Raw genomic sequence first — 25,581 nt, forward strand, 5'->3', positions numbered from 1 at the left:
TGGGGGCTGTGATTTGCTAAGTCATGATGACTATCAAATCAGTAGGAAGTACCTGGAGCTGTTACAGATATACCTGGTGATCTGTTGGAGGTGCACAGCTTTAGGCTCCAGAGCTAACTGTGATCTTTGCAGTAGGTCTAGGAGGCAGGGGATTTCTGTTCCCTAACCATCTCTTCACGGTTAGCTCTAAAGAATCAATAGCCCCAGAGGGGAATTTTGGGTTCCTGAACAATGCAATTTGGGTAGGGACATAAAAGAGAACAGGGTCCTAAAAATTTGTTTTCTTCACTTAGAGTTGGGCAGATGGTGAACCTACAGCAGTTGTAGTTTCCAAAAATGGCCACAACAGTATCTCTCATCCCATATAACTCACCCTATCATGTGACTTTAACTTTTCCCCCTTTTGAGAGGTGGGCCTCACAGGCCTGCCCTTGAATCTGGGTTGACTTGTGACTCTGGTAGAAAGGGTGCTCTGTGACTTCCAAACCTAGGTCACGATACAGCTTTGTCTGGCCTGGTTCTCATAGAATGCTTGGTCTTGGAAATCAGCCCCCATGCTGCAAGGAAACCCAAGCAGATCATAGAGAAGCCCACGTGGAGAGATCCACTGGGAGAACTGTCCCCCAGGCTTCAGCTCTGGCTGGGCTTCCAGCTGACAGCCAATGTCAAGTAGCCAGTCAGGTGAGTGAGCCACCTCGTCAGCAGATCCAACAACCTTTGGTTGAGCCACTTCAGCCGATCTTTGGGGAGAAATACAAACCTTCCCGTAGCACACTGCCCAACTTGCAGGCTAAATAAATGATTGTTTTATTTTAAGCCACTAGATTTTGGAGTAGTTTGCAACTGGAACAGAAAGCACGGCATAGACATAAAAAATGATGGGAAATCATTAAAAAAGTAGCACATATACATGAACAGCTTAGAAAGGTAAATGTATACTCAGGTATTATAAATCCCTATAATTAAACACAGAAGGAATTTTTAGTTAGTTCCTTGCTTTTAAAGATGGAATTTATAAAATGTGTTTTTGGTTCCAAATGTCAAGTAAGCATGTTTATCCAGAGAGCTTATCCTTGCTAATTTCTTTTAAAAAATGCAACATGTACTGAATTAGGCCATGGACTCGAGAGAGAGAGAATCCTGTGACAAGAGAAGAAAAGGGAAAAGCTGATAACATGGCGTGAGATGTGCGTTAACACAACAGTAATAACAATGTCATTTTGGGATTATATAATTCTGTCTTTTTAAACACTCAAAGATATTAAGCAAGCTTTTTAGCACAGCGACATTAGGGAAGGGGCTAGGACAGCGATCTCCTGTTCTCTCGCTCTCTCCGTCCCTCCCTCCCTCTCTCGGCGGAAGGCTGAGCACAGGAAATGCTATGACTTGTTTATATTCGAGGAACAGACCAACCTTAGACTAACCTGCACTTGCTCCCACGCTGACTAACATGAGCGACATCACTATTTGGGACAGTTTATTGAATTACTAGTACCCTGTGGTAATGTTTCTCAATTAGGCAATTATTTCTCCAAAACATCATTTTATCTTTGCCCATTCCCTTCTGCCTTCCCTCAGCCAGGTGCTTTCCTTTCTGTTTCCCCACCTTCTTCTTGGTTTCCCAGACTCCAGTCAATTTTCACCCTAAACTGGCTCAAACAGTTCCCAAGTCATCCCAACCATTATGCTGATATTATTCATCGCCTTCCCTGGAATTATCCTCATCATTTCCCACATTTATTTTAATTTTTTTTAAATCCTCACATGAGGATATTTTTTTCTATTGCTTTTCAGAGAGAGTGGAAGGGGGAGAGAGAGAACATCGCTGTGAGAGAGACACATCGATTGGTTGACTCCCTTACACCGTCGGGGCCAACTGGGGTGGGGATGAGCCTGCAACTGAGGTACATGCTCTAGGCTGGAATCGAACCAAGGACCCTTCAGTCTGCAGACTGACACTCTAACCACTGAGCCAAACCGGCCAGGGCCCACAGTTGTTTTAATAATAAAAAATATGTATTAAAAACTTACTGTGTCCCAGGTGTCAAGGTTTTCTTTAGGGTTCTTGTGTCTCTCTGCTTCTCTGTTTTTAGCATCAATGCCTCATTTTGTAACCTAAATTCTATTCCTTTTTTTCATGTCACCCAATAATTTTTCTTTTTATCTCATTCTCGAGTTTATTAAAAATTCTTTTTAAAATTGAGCCTGACTTTGCGGGGTGTAGAACTCTCCCAGCTACCCCCTCCGACGTCTTCTTCCTCTCTTCCACCAGAGAGCACCGCTCTCTCTCCTGCGTCCCTCCTACTTACTCTGGCGACACTGGAGTCATGAGGCAATTCATCTTGTTTGTCTGGTCTCTCCAAGAGAGAATTTGCATTATATGTTTCTCCAAGGCAGGAACAGTGGCTATTGTTTTAAATTCTTCTCATTTGTTGTATAATGTGGTCGGTGACAAAAGCCTGTGACAGAACTTAACAAAATGGAAAAACAAATGTCTCTATGATTAATCTGTTGAATTTGCAAGCGAGTGCTACTCTACATAGAAGAAAATAGATTATGGATATTAGAAATGGGCGTGATGTAAATGAATTCATTTTAATACATCCCATTTGTTATTAACATATTTAAGTGTGGTTACTCTAAACCCTTCAATATTATAGGTACATGGGAGAAGAGGGAATTTTATAAATACAGTATTTTAAAAGGTAGATCAATAGAAGATATGGCACTTAATTCTTTAATATTTAAATTCTAGAGTAGTTTTCAATCTCTCCAGATTTATCAATAAAATAAAGTACTTAGGTTCACATGAATACCTTACATTTTGGAAATTAACAATAATCAGATAATGGAGAATGGTGAGTGCTCAGATTTTATAAGCTGATTATTGTCATCACTTGTAGATGTGGTGAACATAATTACTTTTCCTCACTTTTCACCTTATATGTTCTCATAGGTTAGTGGGCTTCCCAACAGTCTTCCTGTGTCTTCTCATTCTGTATGGTTGCTTCCCAGTGTTGTTGAAAATGGTGTTGAAAAGAAAACAAGCACTGTCAGCTGGTGGGTGATGTTAATTGCTGCCCACAGCCTGAGAAATGAGGCAGAGATGGATGCTCTACGTATGCTTAATGCTGGACCCCTCTCTCCGCATCTAAATGGGCTACAGCGTTCCTGCTTAGTCTATACTGGAACTTGGAGAAAACCATCTGAGTCAAAGCACATCTATGGCTTGTCATCCACTGAAAGGGGCACTTTGAGAACAGAACTCCAAAATAAGATATGTCGAGCTACTTGTTTTTGAATTTCTTGAGTGACTGAAATGGAACTGGTTTCTTTGGATATAGCACAAGGTGAAGCCACAATTTTCACGGCAGCTTTTCTTGGAATGAGCCCCTCTGGTGCGAGCCCCAGGAACTGTCTGAGCCCCAGGTCAGAGCTTTTGTTGGGTGGCCTCCCTCTGTACCCCGAGTAGCATTGCGAGTAGCTCATCTGGAGGCCGAGGCAGGACATTCCGGGTTAGTACAATCTGCCTTGCACCGGGAAGCACAATACTAAATATGATATCCAGAAGAAAGCTGGGTATAATAACCTGATTGAAAATTTGTCCTTATGTCACATTAAAATTTACGTAATGAAACTAGTTAGGGTGGGTAGCTGAACATAACTGTGTTGAACTGCACTGTCCAATAGGGTAGCTACTAGCAAAATATGGTTATTGAGTACCTAAAATGTGGCTATTTTTAAATAAGATGTGCTGTAAACAACAACTTAGTTCAAAGAAAAGAATGTGATATATTTTTTTATAATGAATGTATGTTGAATTGATAATATTTTAAATATATTGGGTTAAATAAAATGTATCATTAAAATAAAAAATTCACCTGTTTCTTTTTGTACTTCTTAAAATGTGGTTACTAGAAAATTTGAAATCACATATGTAGTTCCCATTTTATTTTATTGTGCAATGCCAGTTTGGAGATTTCTAATAAAACAGACCCAGCTTTGAGTCCTGGCTCTGATCCATTGAAGTCCTTTAATTTCTCTAAGTCTCAGATCCTTCTTCCATAATAATGATACTTAGCATAGTGTTTTTGTAAGGATTAACTGAGATAATGTTGGTAAAGCACTTGGAAAATTACCTGGTAACAAAATAAATACTTAATAAATGTTTAAATAGAAGCTTAAGATAATTACCCCAAAATCTAGGCTCTTCTTTGGTTACTAACCATTTATGTGTCATCGAAAAAGTCATGTATCCTCTCATTTTTCAGTTTGCTTATGTATAAAATTATGGGTTCGTACAAAATATTTTGAATTAATTCTTTCAAAACATTTGGTCCATCATGGTCACAAGACCCAGGTTCATCAGTGAGTTGAGTCATGTGTTAGTTAAGGGGAGACAGGAACACAACAATGCATAGGCACTCTATGAGATACCATTTTGTCTGCTCGGTCTGCTCTGCCCCCCTTTCTGGAAATTTCCTTCTCTGCCATATGCATAGTTTCGTCGGAGCAGCCATGTTAGTACAGGGTGTCTGCCCCCTGGTCACAGTTAATTGGTAGAGGAGTGGATGCTTGTCTAAGGGAGGCCAAGCTTTCCTGGGAATTGTATTTGAGACCAGAAGATTGAAAATTTGGTTTATTCTTGAGTGGAGTTTATGTCAACTGGAGAGCGATCAGCAGCATCCATTTCCAACTCTGTGGACTGGGAAAGAGAGGCGGCTGCTCTGCAGGAATAGCAAAGACCGAGGCAGGTACACAGAGGGAAGCAGGGGAGGGGGGAAGAGAGGCCTTCCCGGTTCCTTGTGATGCTCCAGTCTTCAGTTCATTCCCGAGAGCAGGCTGTGTCCTTGTATTGTGGGAGCTATCCCCAGATCTTAGAGCAACACCAAACCTCTTTTTGCTGATGTTACTTTAAATAGGTTTCCTTCATTTGCAACCTAAAAAGTGTTAACTAATTTGGATGTGGTCCCTGTATTTAAGCCCATGGTGTAATGGGGAAAATAGGCCCGCGAACTAGGCTTAACACACTGGATAAGACGCTGTGAGGCAGGAGAGAGGGAATGAGGGAATGCCCGGTGGGGTTGGGGAAGGCAGCAACCCAAGTCATGCTTGAGGGGTGTCTCGTGAGAATGAAGCAAGGCTTCCAGGTGGAGAAGGCAGGGGCACGTTTCCAGGCAGAGGCAAATACCAGCATGAGATAGAGCGTTACGCTGAGGGAGTGACAAGTGCATTAGTTACTGTATAAAAGGATATATTGGGATTTTTCAGGCTCTAAATTTACTTTTAATTCTAAACAGTCCTTAGGAATATATAGGACAAAAAGGTAGGGAGACAATTAATGACTTTGGAGTAAGGAGACTTGGCTTAGGTCCCACCCCTGACGTGGATTAACTGTGCCACTTTGGGTAATTTGTGTGTTCTTTGGGAATTGGTTTTGTTACTTGGAAAGTGAGGAGGTGGATTACATTATCTCCATGGTCCCTTTCAGCCCAGAAGTCTGTGATTCTGTTTCACTTAAATAGAAAAACTTGACTACTGTTGACAAAGCATTTCTACTAGGACTGACTGTGGCAACGATTTAATTTAGATATGTTTCATTTCCTGTCAAAAGTATAATATGATATATGCTACATCAAAGAAGTGTTGGCCCAAAGACTTATTTCATAAACTAGGGAATTATGAAAGCAAATTTCAGTAACTAGCATCATCCCTGAGCCTGGCCTAGCTACATTCTTTCAATGCTTTGCTTTCTTCACCTGTGTAATGGGCCCAAAGAAATGGCTCTTATACCTAGGTATTGCAAAGCATACTAATTCACTAATGATTGAGTTCTGTGGAGGAAAGAATTCATTCCTATTTAAATATGAAAAACAAAAAGAAATTCCTCACGAGGATGTCTTTAAGGATGATTTCTTAAAAATTGTACCTATGTAAAAGTATCATAGAAGGTGGTCATAGGAATGGCAGATTTGTAGAAATTCATGTGCTTCCAAATACAGTGCGTTTCTTTCATGTGTATCTGTTATATTCCCTCCCACCTGTCTTTGGATATCAGAAAAAGGAATTCTTATTCTCTCTCACAACATGCCTGTGATGATCTTTTGGTAACTTGGATTTTGACATTCCCTCTGTTTATATCCAAGGACAAGTGCTCCATGGGAACAAGTGACACAGAGTGTCATTTACTGGACACATTTGCTAGCAAGCATGAATGTATTTGCCAAGTGAATGGGTTCCTAGACAAGAGAATGGGGATTAGAGGCATAGGTGAGGCTGAATGATAAATAAATAATTGCCGTCACAACAGTGACTAGGAGGATGAGTGGAAAAGGGAATCTGCACATCTCCTGTGGCCCTGATTCATGTAGCTTTATGCTCACTTCTTATGAGACCTTCTTATGAGACCTTCAAAATACACAGATGCTGAAGTTTGGTTTCACTATTGGTAAAGTACTATTTTTTTAAAAAGTTGTAATAACCAAGAAATCAAGTAGCATATTATGGTTTATAGTGAAATTGCCTGTACACTAATCTCATTCTTACCAGTAGAGTCCCTTTCTAAGGTAATCTGTCCACATAAATTGCTTGTGGACAGATTGCTTGCTCAGATAGCTGAAATGTTAAGTGTACCATGATGTCCTATCTCTACTGCGCCAGGTAGTTAAATTGCAAGTGAAAACTTTATAGTCTATGATACTTCAAACTTTTTCAAAGCATATTTGTATGTTATTATTTATCACAAATTATTTTTATCAGAGCTAATCTTATCAGCTAATGTGGTTACAGTTAGTAGTAGAGATAATCTGTAAAGATGACTAGCTTCCAAAATATGGACAAAAACTAATATAATAGGATTAAAGGAAAGCATTTGAGGACTTATAAGATTAATTCAAGAGGCTATATTTAGACCAAATATAAGTATGACAAAGTGGTAGATGACAAACTTTATAAATGTGATTTCTGCCAGTTATCAAAGTCTGGAAAGACAAAATTAAAAAAAAAAAATGTTTAGATAAACAATGGGTAATATTCAAAGACGGGAATAATTCTAAGAATGTTAGAAGCTAAATACAATGTTAATGTTAGAAACTAAATACAAAGCCTGATCCATGAAAACAATGTTTTAATTGAGGTATAATTGACATATAATAATATATTAGTTGTAGATGTAGAACGTAATATGCTATTTGTATATATTGCCAAATGACCACCATATGTCTAGTTAATATCTGCCACTATACATAGTTATAAATCTTTTTCTCGTGATGAAAACTTTTACAATATACTCTCTTGCAACTTTCAAATATACAATAGAGTTACTAACTATAGTCACCATGCTATACCTTAGATCCCCTTTACTTATTTATTGTACAATAACTTCCAATTTGTACTTTTAGACCTCCTTCATTCATTTTGCTCACCCCCAGAAAATAATTAATACTCACATTTTTGTTATGATATAATCATTACATAATAAATCATTCTATATCTACTTGTGTTTGCTTAAAACAAACATTGGTTAGAAAATCTATACAAAAAACTTGGAGTTTTAGATAGTTTTACTTGGTTTTAGTTTTCTAATGATGGACTACTAATATTACAAATTTGGAAAAGTTTCTGAGATGATGGAAAAGTGAGACTCCTATGATTGGGAAAGAAGGAAACGTATCATGTACTAAACACTACACTACATGTTTTCATATGTGTTATCTCATTAAACTGAGATAGGTTAAGTTGCTAAACTACCCACTCAGTAAACAATGGGACCATAATTCTGAACCCAAGTCCAGCTGACTTTTCATATATTTGGGAAGGGAAGACAGTTCATATTCAGAAACCTCTGTAAATTCAGTATCCATAGTGATTCTACTTATCATAGTGAATTTTTAAAAAACCTATTTTTTTTATGTTGGAGATACATAAATTTATAAATTCCTTTAACTCTGTTCCCCCATGTCCCACTGTCCCTAATTTTCCACCCACCAATAGCAGAGTTCTCAAAGCCTGAGATAGGAGCCAAATGTATGCTTGTTACCCATTTCATGCAGATAATGGCATGCTGACACAACCAAGTGTAGACAGCAGAACTAGGACAGTGGGTAAGATCAGTGTAAGAAGGAGCTTCTAAAATACTCAAGAATCTTCATCTCTTCCTGCTGAAAAAGGAACTGCATGATCTGCCCTCAGGGAAACAAGGGAAGGGATTCCTTTATTGGTAGAAGTTTGGCTTGACATCTAAGACATTTGCCAACTCAGTGAATTAGGAAAAGAGATTAATCACTGTGAAAGCTTATAAGAGCACAACACTTACCAGCTTTGAGCTTCATCCACACCATTGCCTCCACCAGTCCCTGTTGCCCACCCAAAGCCCATTAGTGAAGCAACTGCTGAGAGCAGCCCACTTAAGACAGGAGAACTTGGCAGGCCATAGTCACTGCTGCTTTCCCCTCATACCGCAAAGAATATCTCCATCCAAAACACCTTGGTCACAGCAACTATGACACCTTAGGCTATGAGATAAATGCTAGGTGAAATAAAATACGAGCCTTCCAGAGTTCCTGTTCTAGTGAGTGAGACGGATATGAATAACCAATGGAAAAGTAGTACTTTTCCATAGAGCTAAAATCTTGAAGGCACTAAAATCTTACTGCCCTTACTGTCTCTGTAAAACTTCTTAACTCCAGAAATGTCAGTAGAGCTAGGCCTCCATACTTTCTTTATGAAATGAGCATGGTGATGATGACTTCCATTGCAGAATTACCATGTTGTAAGTATACTCACATTATTCAATATAATTCTCATTTCCGGTAGTCTTTATCAAGAGGAAGGAATTTGGTCTTGGGTGAGAAAGAAACCCATTCAATACAGTTCTATACATAACCCATTTAAATATTTCCTGAATAATTTTGCATTACCCAATTTAAAGTCATTGATAATTTTAGAATCATAATTATATTGTTAACCCCCCTTGTTTTACACAGATGATAAAACTGAGAACCAGAAAAATCAAGGGAATTGCTAAGGCCACTCTGGTAATACGTGGCTGGCCACATTCAGACCTTCTGATGCTTGCCCCAGTATTCATGTCTGGTTTTGTGTCTGAGGGTACTGGGGCTGGCATACTTTGCCAGAGTCTAAGTGAAAAATGAGTACGGTGGCAGATGTTTACATTGGTATTTTTATGTCCTCTTAGCTTCTTTTTAAAATTCATTTTTATTCTTATAACATATTGACAGCTGAGTGAAATGTGAAGCATCTAGAAAACAGTCATTAAGCACTTCTGTATTGAAGCACATGGCTATAGAATTTTGTTAGCCAAAGTTGTAATCATCAACCCCTTGGCAGTTGTTAGCAAAATAAGAAAAAAAGATTAACTTAATTCTATATTATATCTATAATTCTCTTTGAGGTTACCCAGATTTATTCCCATTGATATAAATATATTTATATAAATTATAATATCCATAAATCAGATTTCTTAGGACCATGTGAAAAGTTGGAAAGTTGGAAAGTTTTCCTAGTCTCTGCAGGCTGAAGCCAATAAAGGAGTAATGTCAAATCATGACATCTCTAGACAGCATAATATTGTCTAGGAAGGAGGGGGGTGTGGGTGGGGAGAGAGTAATCAAAGAACTTACATGTTTTTAAGCATAACCCTTAAAAAAAGAATAAATATACATATAACATGTCCTATCTCCATCCCTCATTTTGATTGGTTTGCTCTTGATCATACCTGAATGAGTTAGTGGTTCCCCAAGTCCAAGTGGAAACATTTCTTATTGCGATTCTATGTTCCTTGAGCAGCTGTGGCAAACCTTTCTCCTGATGCAGAAAACACACATAAGATGACAGTAATATCAGTGATGTACTCCCAGTAAGCAAATTCTCCAAAGGTTAGTTGAAACACCAACCTTCCTTTCTCACATTCCAGAAAGCATATCTGATGGTTTTTTGTTTTATTTCTTTAAAAACTGACATTGGGATTTTAATGGGGATTGCATTAAATCTGTATTTTGCTTTGAGTGATATGGACCTATTAACTATGTTGATTCTTTCAATCCATGAACATGGAATATCTTTCCATTTCATTGTGTCCTTTTCAGTCTCTTTTAATAATGCTTTGTAGTTTTCAACATATAGGTCCTTCATATCCTTTGTTAGGCTTATTCCCAGGTATTTTATTCTCTTGGTTGCAGCTGCAAAAGGAATTGCTTTTTTCATTTCTTTTTCTGAAGTTCCGTTGTTAGTATACAGGAAAGCAGAGGATTTTTGTTTATTGATTTTGTAGCCTGCAACTTTACTGTATTTGTTCATTGTTTCTAATAGTTTTTTGGTGGAGTCTTTAGGGGTTTCTATACATAGAATCATGTTATTTGCAAAAAGTGACATTTTTACTTCTTCCTTCCCTATTTGGATGCCTTTAAGCTCTGGCTGGGACTTCCAGAACTACACTGAATAGGACTGTGAGAGTGGGCATCCTTGTCTTAGTCCTGATTTTGGTGGGAAAGCTTTCAGTTTTTCCCCACTATGATATTGGCTGAGGGTTTGTCATATATGGGCTTTATTATGTTGAGGTACTTTCCTTCTATACCCATTTTATTGAGTGTTTTAATCATAAATGGAGGTTATATCTTATCAAATGCTTTTTCGGCATCTATTGATAACATCATATAATTTTTACCCTTTCTTTTGTGAATGTGTGCATTACATTGATTGGTTTACCTATGTCGAACCATCCCTCTGCCCCTTGAATGAACTCCACTTGAAGGAGATGTATTTTTTTAAATGCATTGTTGTATTCAATTTGCTGGTGTTTTTGTTTAGGGTTTTTGCATCTGTCTTCATCAGAGATACTGGCCTGTAGTTTCCTTTTTTTGCCAGGTTAAAAGATGAAATACCGCCATTTGTGACAACATGGATGGACCTTGAGATTATGCTAAGAGAAATAAGTCAGTCAGAAAAAGCTAAGAACCATATGATTTCACTCATCTATGGAATATAAAACTGAAACTCATAGACACAGACAACAGTAAAGGGTAAAGGGGTCCAAATATATGGTGAAGGAAGATGGTTTGACTTTGTGTGGTAGGCACACAATGCAATATACAGATCATGTATCATAAAATTCTACAGTTGAGACCTATATAATCTTATTAACTAATGTCACCTAATACATTTTTTTTTATTGTTGAAAGTATTACAGATCCCACTTTTTGTTTCCCCATTGATCCCCTCCACCTGCATCCATCCCAGCCCCCCTCCCCCCAGGCCTTCTCCACACTATTGTCTGTGTCCATGAATTATGCATATATACATATAAGTTCTTTGATTAATCTCTCCCCACCCGCTACCCCCTCCCCACCTTCCCTCTGAGATCCTTCAGTCTGTTCCATGCTTCTGTGTCTCTGGATCTATTTTGTTCATCAGTTTATTTTGTTCACCACTCAATACATTTAATTAAAAAAAAATAAAGATTGCTCCTTAGAAATGAAAAATAGAAAGCATATCTGCATGAAAGTTGTATATTTAAAGTAACAAATTAAAACTTTCTCTCTATACCTATCTTCCTCCCTCCCTTCCAAAATCCAAAATCACATAACTTGTGAAGACATTTGACAGATTACCGTTTTTTTTGCCTGTATGTATTTTAAATTCTTTATGTGTAGATTAATGTTAACTTTTTAGGTCAGGTTTTTGTGGGTTAATCTGAATAGCGTGCATGTGTATGTGCAGGGAGTAATGACAAATAGCACTGTTTTATTTTCTTTTCTTGTTGATTCAGAGACTTTTGAGTCCCTGGGAACACTGCAGACTGCACTGTGGCACACTTGTGGGTGTTTACTGAAATGGCCTTTGCCTTAGGGAGACTGAGTGGGGGTTCCACCTTGGCCACCTACCTGTGTTGTAACCCTGGGTAAGTTACTTTTCCTTCCCGTGTTTGTTTCCCCATCAGGAAAATGAGGACGAGTGCTGCGAGGACTGAATGAGACAATGTGCGTTAAGTGCGTCCCAAATTCCTGGCACACAGTATGGACTTAACAACAACAACAATAATAATGATTATTATATAATTCTATTAACTCACACCAGGATGTAACCAGCAGGTAGCCAAACAATGGCTTTAGATTTTGTTCTCTACAGAGGTGAGAGGCACCAAGTGCAGGGCAGTGCACCAGGTATGACACCGCATGCTGACTGGAGGGATTGTCCTGTGAATGCCAGAAGAAACTCCAAAGGATACTTCCAAAAGCAAACCTGCTTCTGTGGGCCACACCCGAGGGAGCCACAGACATACAAAACTCCCTTTCTATAATACTCCTTGTTATATTGATTGGTTTTACTAGCTTAACCTTTTTGAGTCGGTTACTCTTTCATAACTGTTGTTAGTGTTTGGTGTACTAGATGTTAAATGGATAGTTCAGTATATTGATTCTGAATCTAATTTTGGTTTCCAGGGTATTGAGGATAACTGAATCTGGCGTTTAAAGCGCTCCAATACTGCATGAGAATTCTCTAAAATATTTCTGACTGAGAAAAAAAAGACATTATAAGCACATTTAAAGAGTTCCTAGTAAAAATTAAGTCTATGCAATTTTTTTATTGAGGATATCATTAGGCAGCATTGAAGAACTAAATTTATTCCGATAATCATTACAATGATGAAAAAATTCCTTGCTTCAATAATTGATTTATGCTTCATTTAAATGTACAGAGTAGTTCCAATATAATTTCTTATTAACTCTAATGACGAATTTTAAAGTAGCATGACTCTGAAATAAAGATGAAAATTCTCCACACAACTTATTGCATTTAAATGGATTTAATATTTAATATTTAAAAAATCATTTGATGTAAATAGCCATCATGAATCACGGCAAATATACTAAGATGTAATTAAACGCTTTTTTCTCTTTAAATGCATCTACTTGTTTCATAATAAATTATTTTTGTACTCTTTCTTCTTGGAAGCTGTGCTAGTGAAGTTATTTTTAATTGTGAAATAACATCTACTAAAATTCAGTGAATTTTTAAAAATATCCTCTCTTAGGCAAATTCAAAGTAACTAGATTATTGCTTAACATTTGGTTTTATCTTACAATTGTTTAAGCCACGTTAGTAAACACCCATATCTAAGACAGAGGGAAAAAGATAAAACTTGGAGAGGGGCAAGATTCTGTACCTATAAAGCTGACACTAGGTACGATTGTGCCCACAGAGAAACCTCCCTGTGACTATGGTCTGGACTGAAAATTTTCTGTTCTGACAATCCATGTCATCAGCTGGGGGTCGAGACAGGCTTGGGATATATAGTTCCTACTGGACAGATCCAGAAATCAGGCGCCTAGGAGTTCAGTAGTCGGAGCAGCTGCCGGGGCTGAGGGAGTTCTGAGTCTGTCCTGTGGCGCTGTGAGATTAGGTCACGCAGAGTCATTTTAGGTGCGGTTCCCATCAGAAGGCTGGGCAATGTGGGCTGTCAGCAGATTTTCTTTGACCCTTAAGAATGTGACCAAGAATCACACGCACACACAGACACACACACACACACGTACACACACTCAGCCAATAAGAACAAAATGGAATTCTGGGACAATCTCTAATCCACGCTCCATAAAGCATAAATGTTTTTCGAACACACTATCAGATGTTAGGCAAGCAGCATTTCTGCCCGAGTTCAGGCAGTTCCAGAAGCACTCAGGACTCGGTTCGGTGAACTTGGTTGGTAGCAAGGAGTTTGGAAAAAGGAGCCCAAAGACCTAGTTAAAGTCCAGTGACGCACTTAACAGTGAGTAGCTTTTTAAGACCTCAGTGTCCTCACCTGTTATATAAGGACCATGCTAATTTTCTGACAGATTCTTGGAGTTCATAAAGTGCATGTTAAATTAATGCTGGTTACAGTTAGGGTGACCATATAATTTTGTCATTTAAACCAGGACACCTTTGAGACAGAGGGCAGAGGCCCTGAGAATGGTCCTGGGGTAATGTACACACTTGGGGACTATCTCGGGCCAGCGGGCGTGTGCTGGCTGTGGGTGAGCTTTGAAAACTGGAGAGCTTGCTCAGCTGTAGGTCGTGGTGATGGCCCGGGTGATGGCCCGGGTGACGGCCCGGGTGACGGCATCTGAAACCTCGCTGCCAGGCCCCCGGGGAGCTGCAGGAGCTTCTCTCTGCCGCCCTGGGAGGAAACGCGGCCCGCCGGCCCATCGCCTTCACAAGTCCACGTGTTAACATGAAACGGGTGTTTCTAGAGAAGACTTTCCTAATGGAAACGTTTTTAAAAATTGCGATACGTTTGTATTTCAAAGCCTATAAAATAGTTTTTAGGCTAATCTATACTGCTTCTAAGGCAGTAATGAGCAGAGTCGCGTTTTCTTGGAACCAGAAAGGTGGGTGGGGGACCCTGGGGCTTTCCCAGCTGGAGAGGGCCCGCGGGAAGGAAGGGTCCACGCTGTTCTGCAGGCTTCTCATCACACTGATTATTCATTCTGGCCAAGAAAATTAGCCTACTGAGTGCAATGATCTTGATGTTTACTTAGAGAAAATACTTTTTTATTACCAAACGATCTTTCCTCTGCGTCTCTTTTGTGCTTGGAGAAAAGAGAACAAAGGGGATTAAAAATGCCATATTTTTGCAATTGTTCGATATAACTCCAGACACGAAAAGCATTATTTATTGAAGTTTGTATTATTTAATCACTATTGTGCAGGGTGAAAAAATTTCAGGTAAGCTAAGTAAAGTTGGCTTTTTTCTTTGTGAAAAGTATTATGAAAGATTTATTCTTTTATGACATTTTAGTATTAAGCTAGTTGTTAGACGCCGTGCTGTCAGGGATTTTACTAATAATGGGCTAACTGGTTATGCACCTTTATTCCTAAGAATCCAAAGATGGCTTATATTTAGAATTATCTCATTTCACATAAGGAATATACTGTTTTCCTGTCACATACAGCAGGGTGGTATCAACAAGAATTGCCTTAGCACATATACTGAGTCAAGACTAACAACAGCAAATTACATTCCCAAACCAGAGAGAGATGACATTCATCTTCTTAATCTCAAACTCCACAAATCTGAGAATAGTTTTAGAATTACAGACTGCTTTTTACTAACAAAATTAAAAATTTTGAAACAATATATAATAGAAACAGTACATTTAAGATCCAAGAAACTCTCTCAGCTAATATCTAGGACTCAGTGTTTCTTTTGATGCATATGTATAAAAATTCTCCCTCAGTCACATCTGAAAACAAGGCTAGAGGCATACGAGTTGCCACCTGAATCATGCAAACACTATTGGTCAGTCTAGGAAAAGGCCATGTTTCATTGGCATTTGAAATTTTAACAAAGAGGGTGGTTATAGCTAACCATACATTTTATAAATGAGTACCATTTTGTAAATGGGCGCAGCGGGTGCCTTAAGTAATGACCTATACTTTTTGAAGTGTGTTCGCTACAATAAGTCATACACTGTATCACTTAAGGGCTTATCATCTCATATTGTTTCTGAAAGAATGAACCCTGTGCATACTAAAGTATGATTATTTTAAGTACAGAAGGACATAAGGTATAGGACATAGTTTTATGACTCCAGTCACCTTTGAGATATTGTTAACATCAGTGATACTTATAATAAAAGTGGATTTTACAGTTTTTCCCCCAATTTCAGCTTCATTATGCCATCAGTTCATGTAAATAACCAGTGATATATCTCGTAGAATTTTTTTCACATATTATGAATTTTGACACAGAAACACAGCATATTATTTAGAATATGTCTTATTCACAGATTGTATTTTTATATTTTATGCTCTTAATTTTAAAAGCATGAAAGTTCAATATCTCATAGTCTGAATACTAATAACACTAAAATTATATTAAGTCTGGTTTTTATATAGAGTCCTTTATTTATTTTTTTTAAACATCTGGGGGTTTATAAGAAAAAATGCTAATCATTGGACGGCAGCAAGTCCGGATTCACAGTCTTACCCATATTTCATGATATACCAGCTGGCATTTATTGAGGAATTACGATTGCTGGGCACTGTGCTTCGTGTTTGCTCAGTGAGGATCCTGTGATTCCAACCCAACTCTATACGGTTCATCAACTATTACCCTCCTTTAACAGATGATGAAACTAAGACTCAAAGGAGGTTGAATAGCTTGGTCAAGCCCCACATGTATGAGACGTTGGAGCTTGTGTTGGGATCGGGCAGCCTGATTCTAACACCTGAGTGTTTGACTACATACAGGAGCAGCTTTCCTACAAAACCCAGCTGGAGCCAGGAATGGGGCAGTTAAGAGAAAACACTTTAGGAGAAGAACCATTAAAAACATTATAGAGGTGCATACATAAGACCCTCTAGATTAAAATACGTAAGCACAGGGTCATTCACCTTTTTGTTTTACTTTACATTCTGATGTAGAGTGAAAGCATTTTCCTTGACAATGGCTCTATTGACCGAAATTCCACAGAATTGTCTTGCATAAACCATATCCATACTGTATTTTTCACAACCTTGAGTTTCAGTATCTTTAAGTGGCGCAAAAACATCTGTAAAGGAATACAATTGAATTTCTATTCTAGATTCTTACAAATTTTGTTCCTAATGTTTTGCAATTGTCTCATCCACACCTAAATGCACAGCAATTACTTTCTGTAAAAAGCAACTTGTCCTTATCTAGTTTAAAATTCATCATTTTGATTTTCTCAAGAACAACTCTCTTTGCATACTTATACTTATTTCATTTATTTAATCAAGTTGTGTAATTACAGTAGCTATTATTGTCATAAACAGGATTAGAAATGAGAATAACATGCCTTAGGAACTGCATAACTCAACTGGCATTCAGCATGACTTGGGGACATCAGCCTGTCTGTGTGAAAGGGGAATGATGACTCCCTTTCTCTTCCTGGCTGTGGGTCAGTTGTGCAACCCTCTTGTTTATACAGAATAACTCTGAATGAAAGAAGATGTATAAACGCAAAGTAGGAAGAAGGTAATGTCAGAATTATAAACTGCTCCAGTGTCATAATACATAACCTAAGTATTGCGATTATACGTGCTTATTAAAATGTATATATACAAACATATATAAACACATACACATATACTCAGGCTTAAATTTTAAATATTTAAAGTAATTTTTATGTGCTTTTAAACTTTCTGAAAAGTCTTCTATTCAAGCATAAAAAAGATGTTGCAAAAGTGTTAAGAGCTAAAAAATATAACTCAATAATATTTCTTCATTCAAACCATGATATTTTTGAGCATAAAAATGTTTAGCAGCCTATTATGAAGCAATATTTGATGCAATTTATTACATTAAAATGACATGATAGTTAAAACATATTTCTACTAAGATGTATATTTTTGACTTGATAAAATAATTTGAGACGTGTCAACTCAAAACTCATAATGCTAGTTATTTTAGTAAAATAAAATGGAGGCACTTTCATTCTAATAAGTATATGCCAGGCCTGAAGTGACACCTTCCTGTGCATCTTAAGTTCTCATTTTATCATGTTTTTAAAATCCACACCTCATATTTTCTGTTACCTTATATGGATGGTGCTAATGACACACATAGTAAACCTTCTATTAGCCTGGTAGTTGAATAGGATTTGTTTAATTTTAGCTGTCAAGTAATGTGGAATAAAAAAACAAGCACCATCCTGGTAACCCTGGGAGTTAAAAGTAAATATTTAACAAACAGCAATAATTTATTGATTGCATCTTCTGCCAGCATACAATTAAAAGTGCAGAATATGTCCATTTGGGGAGCCCAATGACTCACTTTTCTGAGTGGTTTAAAAGAAACTTCTTCAAAGCAGGTGAAAGAAACTCCAAGTTTGTGAATGGTGCATTTTTTCCTTATTATATGTAAAAGGAATCATTCCTTATGATGTTTCACAAAATATTTTGTCAGTGATTTAGGTCCTGGGGGTGGTGCCTTCATGAATGGGATCAGTGTCCTTATCAAACAGGCCCAGCGAACTCCCTGGCCCCTTCCACAGCAAGAAGACGGCTGTCTATGGGCCAGGAAGCGGGTTTTCGCCCAACATGGAAATTGCCTGCACCTTGACCTTGGATCTCAGAACCATGAGAATTAAATTTCTGCTGTTGCTAAGCCATTTAGACTATAGTGTTTTTGTTCGAGCAGTCTGAACAGCCTAAGACAAAACTCCAGCCTCTTTCTGGGCAAATAAGCAGAAAAGTCTCTGGCAGAGTGTGCACCAAATTGCATTGGACAGTGGCTGTCTCTTGGGGCTGGAGTTGGACCATGGTGAGGGACAGTTTCATTATTTACTCTCTACATTTCAAAAGAGAGAGAAAAACTGATGATAGAAGCATGGGTGCTTTTTATATTCTATTCTTGCCTTTTATGTATTTTCTGAAATTTCCACAACGGATATGTATTAATTCTATTTCATAACAAGAAAGCAAAACTTTAGGCTCTCAGGAGTCCATCACTAAGCGGAGGGGTTTTGAAGATCCTTTCAAGTGAAGGTCCCTGTTTACACCTGTAGACTGTTAAAGCCTGCACAGGCCCCGAAAACCTTGCTCACCTTTCTTCAGCCCACTGGGAAGTGGACTGGGGCGCTGCCTAAGCCTCGGTCTGAGCAAAGGCCTGGCCACAAATGTTTTCACTTCATTCTCCCTTTAGGGCTTCCTGCCTACATTTACATTGTAATATGTCTCAAAATTATCCTGTTCAGAGCTAGAGATCCAGCTTCATTTTCTTTTTATCAGCTGAAGTTTCTTGAGGCATAGTTTACGTAAAGTAAACTCTACAGTGTGAGTTAGGCAGGCATGTGCTGTCCTCAGGACCACCAAAATAAACACAGAGCCTGTTTCCTCAGCTCAGAATGCTCCCTCATGACACTGTGGTTCATTTCCTCCCTTACTCTCTTAGCCCCGGTAACAACTGATCTGATATCTGTCCCTGTAGTTCTGTGTAACTTTTCCAGAAAGTCGTACAAATGAAATGACTCCGTATGTTTCATTTTGAGTCTGGCTTCTTCATGTAACATAATTTTTTTGAGATTGGTCCACATTGTCGTCTATCGGTCATTTGTGCCTTTAAATTGCTGAGTGGTACACCCTTGTTCAGATGTATCACCAGCTGGGGGACACTGAGCCGTTTCCAGGTTTTGGCGATGATGACATGAAGATATCGTAACAAATATTTGCATACAGAGCTTGCTGTGGATATATATTTTCTTTCTCTTCGGTAAATACCTAGGAGTAAGAGCTTCATTTCTTTTTTTTTTTTTAAATATGTTTTTATTGATTTCAGAGAGAGGAAGGGAGAGGCAGAGAGAGAAACATCAATCATGAAACAGAGTCATTGGCCTCCTGCACGCCCCCCACTGGGAAGCAAACCCCAAACTTGGGCACTGACCAGGAATCGAACGGTGACCGCCTGGTTCCTAGGTCGATGCTCAACCAGTGAGCCACACCGGCTGGGCAGGAGCTTCATGTCTTTTAGACTCAGGTGTTCCAACCCCATTTATTGAATAATCCATTTTTTCACCACTTGTTGGAATATTGTTTTAATGCAATATTAACTCCCCTTCTTGCTCTCCTTTTCCAAGATTTCCTTGGCATATCATACACATTTTTCTTCCATTTGAAATTTTGTACAGTTTAACTGTGTACCAAAAAGCCAACTAACAAATAAATCCTATTGTAATTCTGATACTAATACATAAAAATATATCACACATGTATTAATTCAAAAAGGATTGATATTACTACAATATGAAAGTCTTCCCATTCAAGAGCACAATATGTCTCTCATTTGTTCATTTTATGTTTCTTAATTAAATTTTATAATTTTCTACCTATAACTTTTATACCATTGTTGTTAAATTGATTATATACATTATATATTTTGGTTGATATCTTTAATTGGATATTTTCTACTTTTATTTCTAAGTAGTTATGACTGATATTTATTCATTCATTAATTTATTTAACAAATATTTTTATCAGGCACAGTTCTAGGTACTGGCAATAAAATAGTGGTGAGATAGAGAAGTTTATTGTACTTGCGCAGATTATATTCAGTGGTGTGTAATAGAAAATAAATGCATACACATGTCTTTGATGGTTATAGTGCTATGTCAATAATTTTAAGTTGATTTCTTCATGGACCACCTAGGGAAGTAGTACAGCTATGTAATAGAACTTAATTCCTATGCCTTACAGCATTCCAACACTGGGAGGCAAGACAAAAACGAATAGGTCATAGAGTGGACAAATAACTAGTGACCAATGAGATAGGTAGGAAATTAGCATGTCTAGTGTGAAGAGAAGAGTGTTATGAAAAAAAAGGAGCAATTTTGTCTAATGTTATTGAAAAAACAAATAAGATGAGAATAGAAACTTTAATATTAAATAGTTTGAATAGAAAGCTGTGAACTTTGATGAATGTTGTTTCAGTAGCTTAATGGGGAGGAAATTCTGATTTTTATATATGTGTATATATTTATATTTATGTATATATATATATCCATAGTAAGAGTATATATCTCTGATTTGATATATAATACCTGAATATATATATATATATATATATATATATATATATATATATATGATTTTGAAATATAAGTATATCCATAGTAATAACAATAACAACAATAGATAACACTCAGGGTCAGGCATTTTAACTATTCTCACACTTAACTATAGATGTATTGATTCATTTAATCCTCAAAACAGTGCAATAAGTTAGATATTATTTCCCCACTTTTTTCAGATGAGAAAACCAAAGCAGAGAAAGTTTAGGTGACTAGCACAGTCACTCAAATAAATTTTATTATTATTACAAAGCATTTTAGTTGATTCTCTAAGATTTTCAAAAATATGATTATATAATCTATAAATAGTGCCGATGTCTTTGTTTTTGCTGTGCTTATTGATTATGTATATCATATTGCTTTTGACTGAATCCTAAACACAATACTAGTAGTGACAGTAAGTGTCCCTGCCTTATTACTAAAGATACAAAACTACTAACATTTCTTCATTTGATCTGATGCTTGTGCTTGGCTTTTGGTAAATGCTATTTAACTTACACAAAAATCTTTTTTCCAATTCTTGCTTAACTATAAGGTTGTGTAAAAAAATAAATCAAGTTATAGCAAACTGAATTTTGTCAAACATCTTATCAGCATCTATTAAGGTAATCTTTTTTCCTTTTGAAATGACTTACATTGGTAATCCTTCTATTATTAAACCATCCTTGCATTTCCTAAAAGAAATATACTTAATAGAAACGATTATTTAAAATGATATTCCTGGATTTGTTTTGCTAATACATAAACATTTTGCTTTTAGATGCTTGATCTGATCTGACATAGTACTCTGTTATTATAATAATATTTCTGCAGAAAAAAACTGTGTGAGTATTCATACTAAGAGGGACAAAATTTAAGAGGTCAGGATTTTCTACCAAATAAAATTTTTTTTAAGTGTTTTGTTTTGGATAAAATGCTGTGCAAAAGAGTGAGTGTGCCTGTGTAAGAACTGTGTGCTCCTTTACAGTTACAACTACATCTGATCTTGTACTTTTTTAAATGGTAAGACTTTAACACCCGCTATAATTATTGATATGTTTAAAATTGCTATTCTTTTGAGTCAACATTTTTTGTGTTTTTTTTTTGTCTAGTCCATGGTCTGTAAAAAATAAAAATTCTATCGGTTAAAAACAATTCACATTCTGAAATGGGAGTTGGAAGGAGAGCTATCTAAATCAAAAGTAGATCCATGTACAAGTGTATTTCTTATGTACAGATGTATTGCTAGGAGAAGAGTGTAGACATGAGAAATTAGTCAAGCTCTAGAGTTTGGAAAGTGTTTAGCGTCCAGAACGAGAAAGAACATCAATGTGGGAATCAGGAAAGGAACAGACAGAAAGCTGCAAGAAAAGTTTCGTTAGTGTAGAATCATGTGAGATAAAGGGAAGAAAGTTCAGAATGTGCTAATGTGGTTCTAGGTACTACTTTCTACGAAGACTTGTACCCACTTTATCTGGGGTTAAAGTTTGAGTTGGGCTGTGCCTATTTCTGGTGCAGTGTCTGAGACAGTGTCTTAGATATAAAGAGGCTGATGATACCAAACTGATCTTAACAGTGTTCTTGAGAGCAGTCCATTGGGTTCAGTGTGTACTCCTAAGCGATATTAAAGAGAAAAGAGACCTAGGAGAGTTCGAGAGTGATTGGGAATAACCTCTGATTTAGGAGAAATCAAGCAAATTCTACAGTACTTCCTCTATTTCGGTTTTCTTGGTGCTTCTGTTGATCCTCTTTGGGTCATGTTTCTATAGTCCTTTCAAAGTCTAATTTATTTGGATCTACTTTTGATTTAGATAGCTCTCCTTCCAACTCCCATTTCAGAGTGTGAATTGTTTTTAACCTATAGAATTTTTATTTTTACAGACCATGGACTAGACAAATATATATTGATTTTAACCGATAGATTTTTATTTTTTATTTTTTACAGACCATGGGCTAGACAAATATATAGTGACTTTAAGAAGTTTACTTAAACTTCTAGTTCTAGAAAAGGGGTCTACGAAGGAGTCTTTGTAGTAGAATTAAAGATGTTTACATTTCCTTCTGTTAATCTGCCTATCGAAACACATCCAGCATACAGATGTTTCCAGGCAAAAAGCATCAGTTAGTGGTATTTACCATTTTATTCAAAGGCTTCTCAACAGGAGCATTTTTCAATCCAAGATTGCTCTTTTCCTTGGCAATCACATCGAGACAAAGTTTAAAGACTGTGTTAGAAGATCACACAGGAATCTTTAATTTGTAATCAACTATACCCTTTCAAAAGAAGTCGGAACTAGAGAAAATGCAATGTCAGTAGAAGAAAGCAATCTGATGAGGTTGAGTCTGTTTATATTTCCTGTTTTCGGTCTGTCTCAGTTATCTTTCTTTGTATCACTAGCCTCTTTGAATGTAGTAGCTGAGTGAAATTCCTGACTTCAGAAGACATAGAAAAACTTTGAATTTCATGGCAAAATTCCTGGTGTTTGGCAGTAGATCACTGAGAAGACATTTATGACAACAAATCTTCAGAAAGAGGCAGGGAATATAATCAAGCATAAATGAAGAAGCACTGGGAAAGAATACTTTCTTTACTGAGAAATGATTTGGAGGGGAAATAGAGAATGTTTACAATATGGAAAATGAAATGTCCTTTTTGGAAACATATATAAAATTCTCTATTTCATTATGGAATAATCCCCTTAATAGACTTCAGAATGCTTTTTCTTTTTTTTCTGATTGATGATAAATTACATTTTAAATTCTTCCTTGTTCCAGGTACTGCATAATTTTAATTTAGAATGAGTTGAGGATATTTGGACAGCCTCAAAGTAGTGGCTATAAATTTCTCTTTCCCAAAGCTTCCTTGATGCATTTCCTAATCACCTCAGCTGAAATTGATCCTGCCTGAACTCTCCTAGAATAATTATTTTATTTTATTATTATTTTTTAAATTTATTTGTTGATTTTAGAGAGAGAGAGAGGGAGGGAGAGAAACATCAATTTGCTGTTCCACTTATTTATGCATTCATGGGTTGCTTCTTTTATGTGCCTTGACCAGAGGTTGAGGCTGCAACTTTGGCTCAGAATAATTTTTTTTAAAAAATAGTATAAATTATTTTATTTACAAAAACTTGTTACAGAACAAATAGACTATATATTTCTTCTCTTTTAAATATCCAAAGTAATTTTCTAATAATTATTTTAAACAGCTCACCTATATTTGGTATTTGTTGCTACAGAATCTAGGTACCTACATGCGTATGTTACCTATTGTCCCTCTCTGACTCTGATGAGGTCCCGAACAATTTGGGATACGTCCTGCTTGAAATCCATTTCGGAAAAAAGGTAGAGAATAAATAAGGAATTTAGTAAATTATTAATATATCTATGCTCATTGACTAGATCTTGTTCAACTTAGTATAACTTGTAGCACCTATAACAACAATAACACTCATAGATATTGTTACTGTGCCCTAACCCACCCCCAATCTAACCTTTATATTGCTTAATGCCTGAGTTGCTGTTCTAATACATCCACCCTTTAATATTATTTAAAATTCTTTAATAGCTTTTTATATCTTTCTGCATAAAGTTGTAACTCAGCTCAAGGAACAGTTTTTCTTTGTGTGGCTCTACCTAGGCCTCTGGCCCTAACCCCAGCTACCAGTCAAGTGCATGACCTTCACTCCAGATATTTATAACTTATTCTGTTTCTCAGCTGCTCTCCTCGGGCTCCTTCACTACTCTGAACCAAGCTGCATGCTGTTCCCTTGGGGTAGAATATCTTTCTCCTTCGAACTCTTTTGTATCTTTCGAAATTCATTTAATTCATTGGAAGTTTTTCCCAAGATGCCCCACCTTGGTTACTAAATTTACTTCCCAGTTATAGCCTTCCCCTCGAATATATTTTGTATGTACCTTTTGCCAATGTGTTGTAATATAATAACTGTTGGCTCTCTTGACTATTTCCCCTAGTGGAATATAGAATTATTAAAGATTGTATGTAGGCTGGCACTTAGCAGAGTATAGTCGAATAATAGGTTTTTGATAAATAAAGTTGAATAAATAAATCTTACCTTCTACATAAATCAAAACAAAGCAGTCATTCTAAAACAGAGGATTAAAAATCGATAAACAACTCTCAGGAAAGAACAGACAAAACACAAATAAAGGTAGATGAAATACCTATAAGCAGATAGCTATAATAATCAATCTAATTATTTTTAGTGTAATGTATGGATTTTCAAAAAGAAATGCTATTGTTTTTAACTTAGTCTGAGTGGTGCTACTGAACCTGCAACTGTCAGTCATCTCTTTCAAGCCAATGGCTCTCAGCAAGGCTGCATACTCACTTTCCAGGTTCCAAGATTAGGGGTACAGGGGTGGCCGTGGGGCCTGTGTAGTATCATTAAGTTTTCCACAAGATTCTTTTGCATCCTCAGTTAAGAAAAAAATTGTAGAAAAATGTATTCAAATTTTTGAACAAACTCTTCTCCAGTCAAAATTCACAGGCCAGTGTCAATTTCATTTTGTTTTGCACTCTTAAAATCACTCATTTGTTGGGAAAAATGCTTTCATTGATGCTGAGATGTAGATAGTATTTTCTATCCCAGTATCTGGGACATCTGCTTTAGTGAAGATCCAGTGAAAGAGCGTGGCCATTCCTCTTTCGTCCACTCCTATTCCTTCAGAGAGACCCCAGCAGAGGACACTGAGCCCTCAGGCAGGCTTACGGGCTCGGAGAGAAAGACTTGGGCACGCAGAGGCTGCCCTTCCTAAGGGGGGACATGAGGAAAAGGCAGGGCTGTCCAGCACAGTCCACTGGAAGGAAACAAACCCCTTTGCTACAAAGCAATAAAGTCTCTTTAAAAATAATGTCTTAATTTTGTACTTGGCATAAATTCCAAGTAAGGGCCTTGGAACTTACGGAAATAGGGAATTCATAAGCACTATTTCATCTCTTTCCATACTTCATCTCTACTTCATCTCTTTCCATATCTAACTTTTGCTCTTT

This window comes from Miniopterus schreibersii, assembly GCF_964146895.1.
Source record: "Miniopterus schreibersii genome assembly, chromosome: 1".
NCBI lineage: Eukaryota > Metazoa > Chordata > Mammalia > Chiroptera > Miniopteridae > Miniopterus > Miniopterus schreibersii.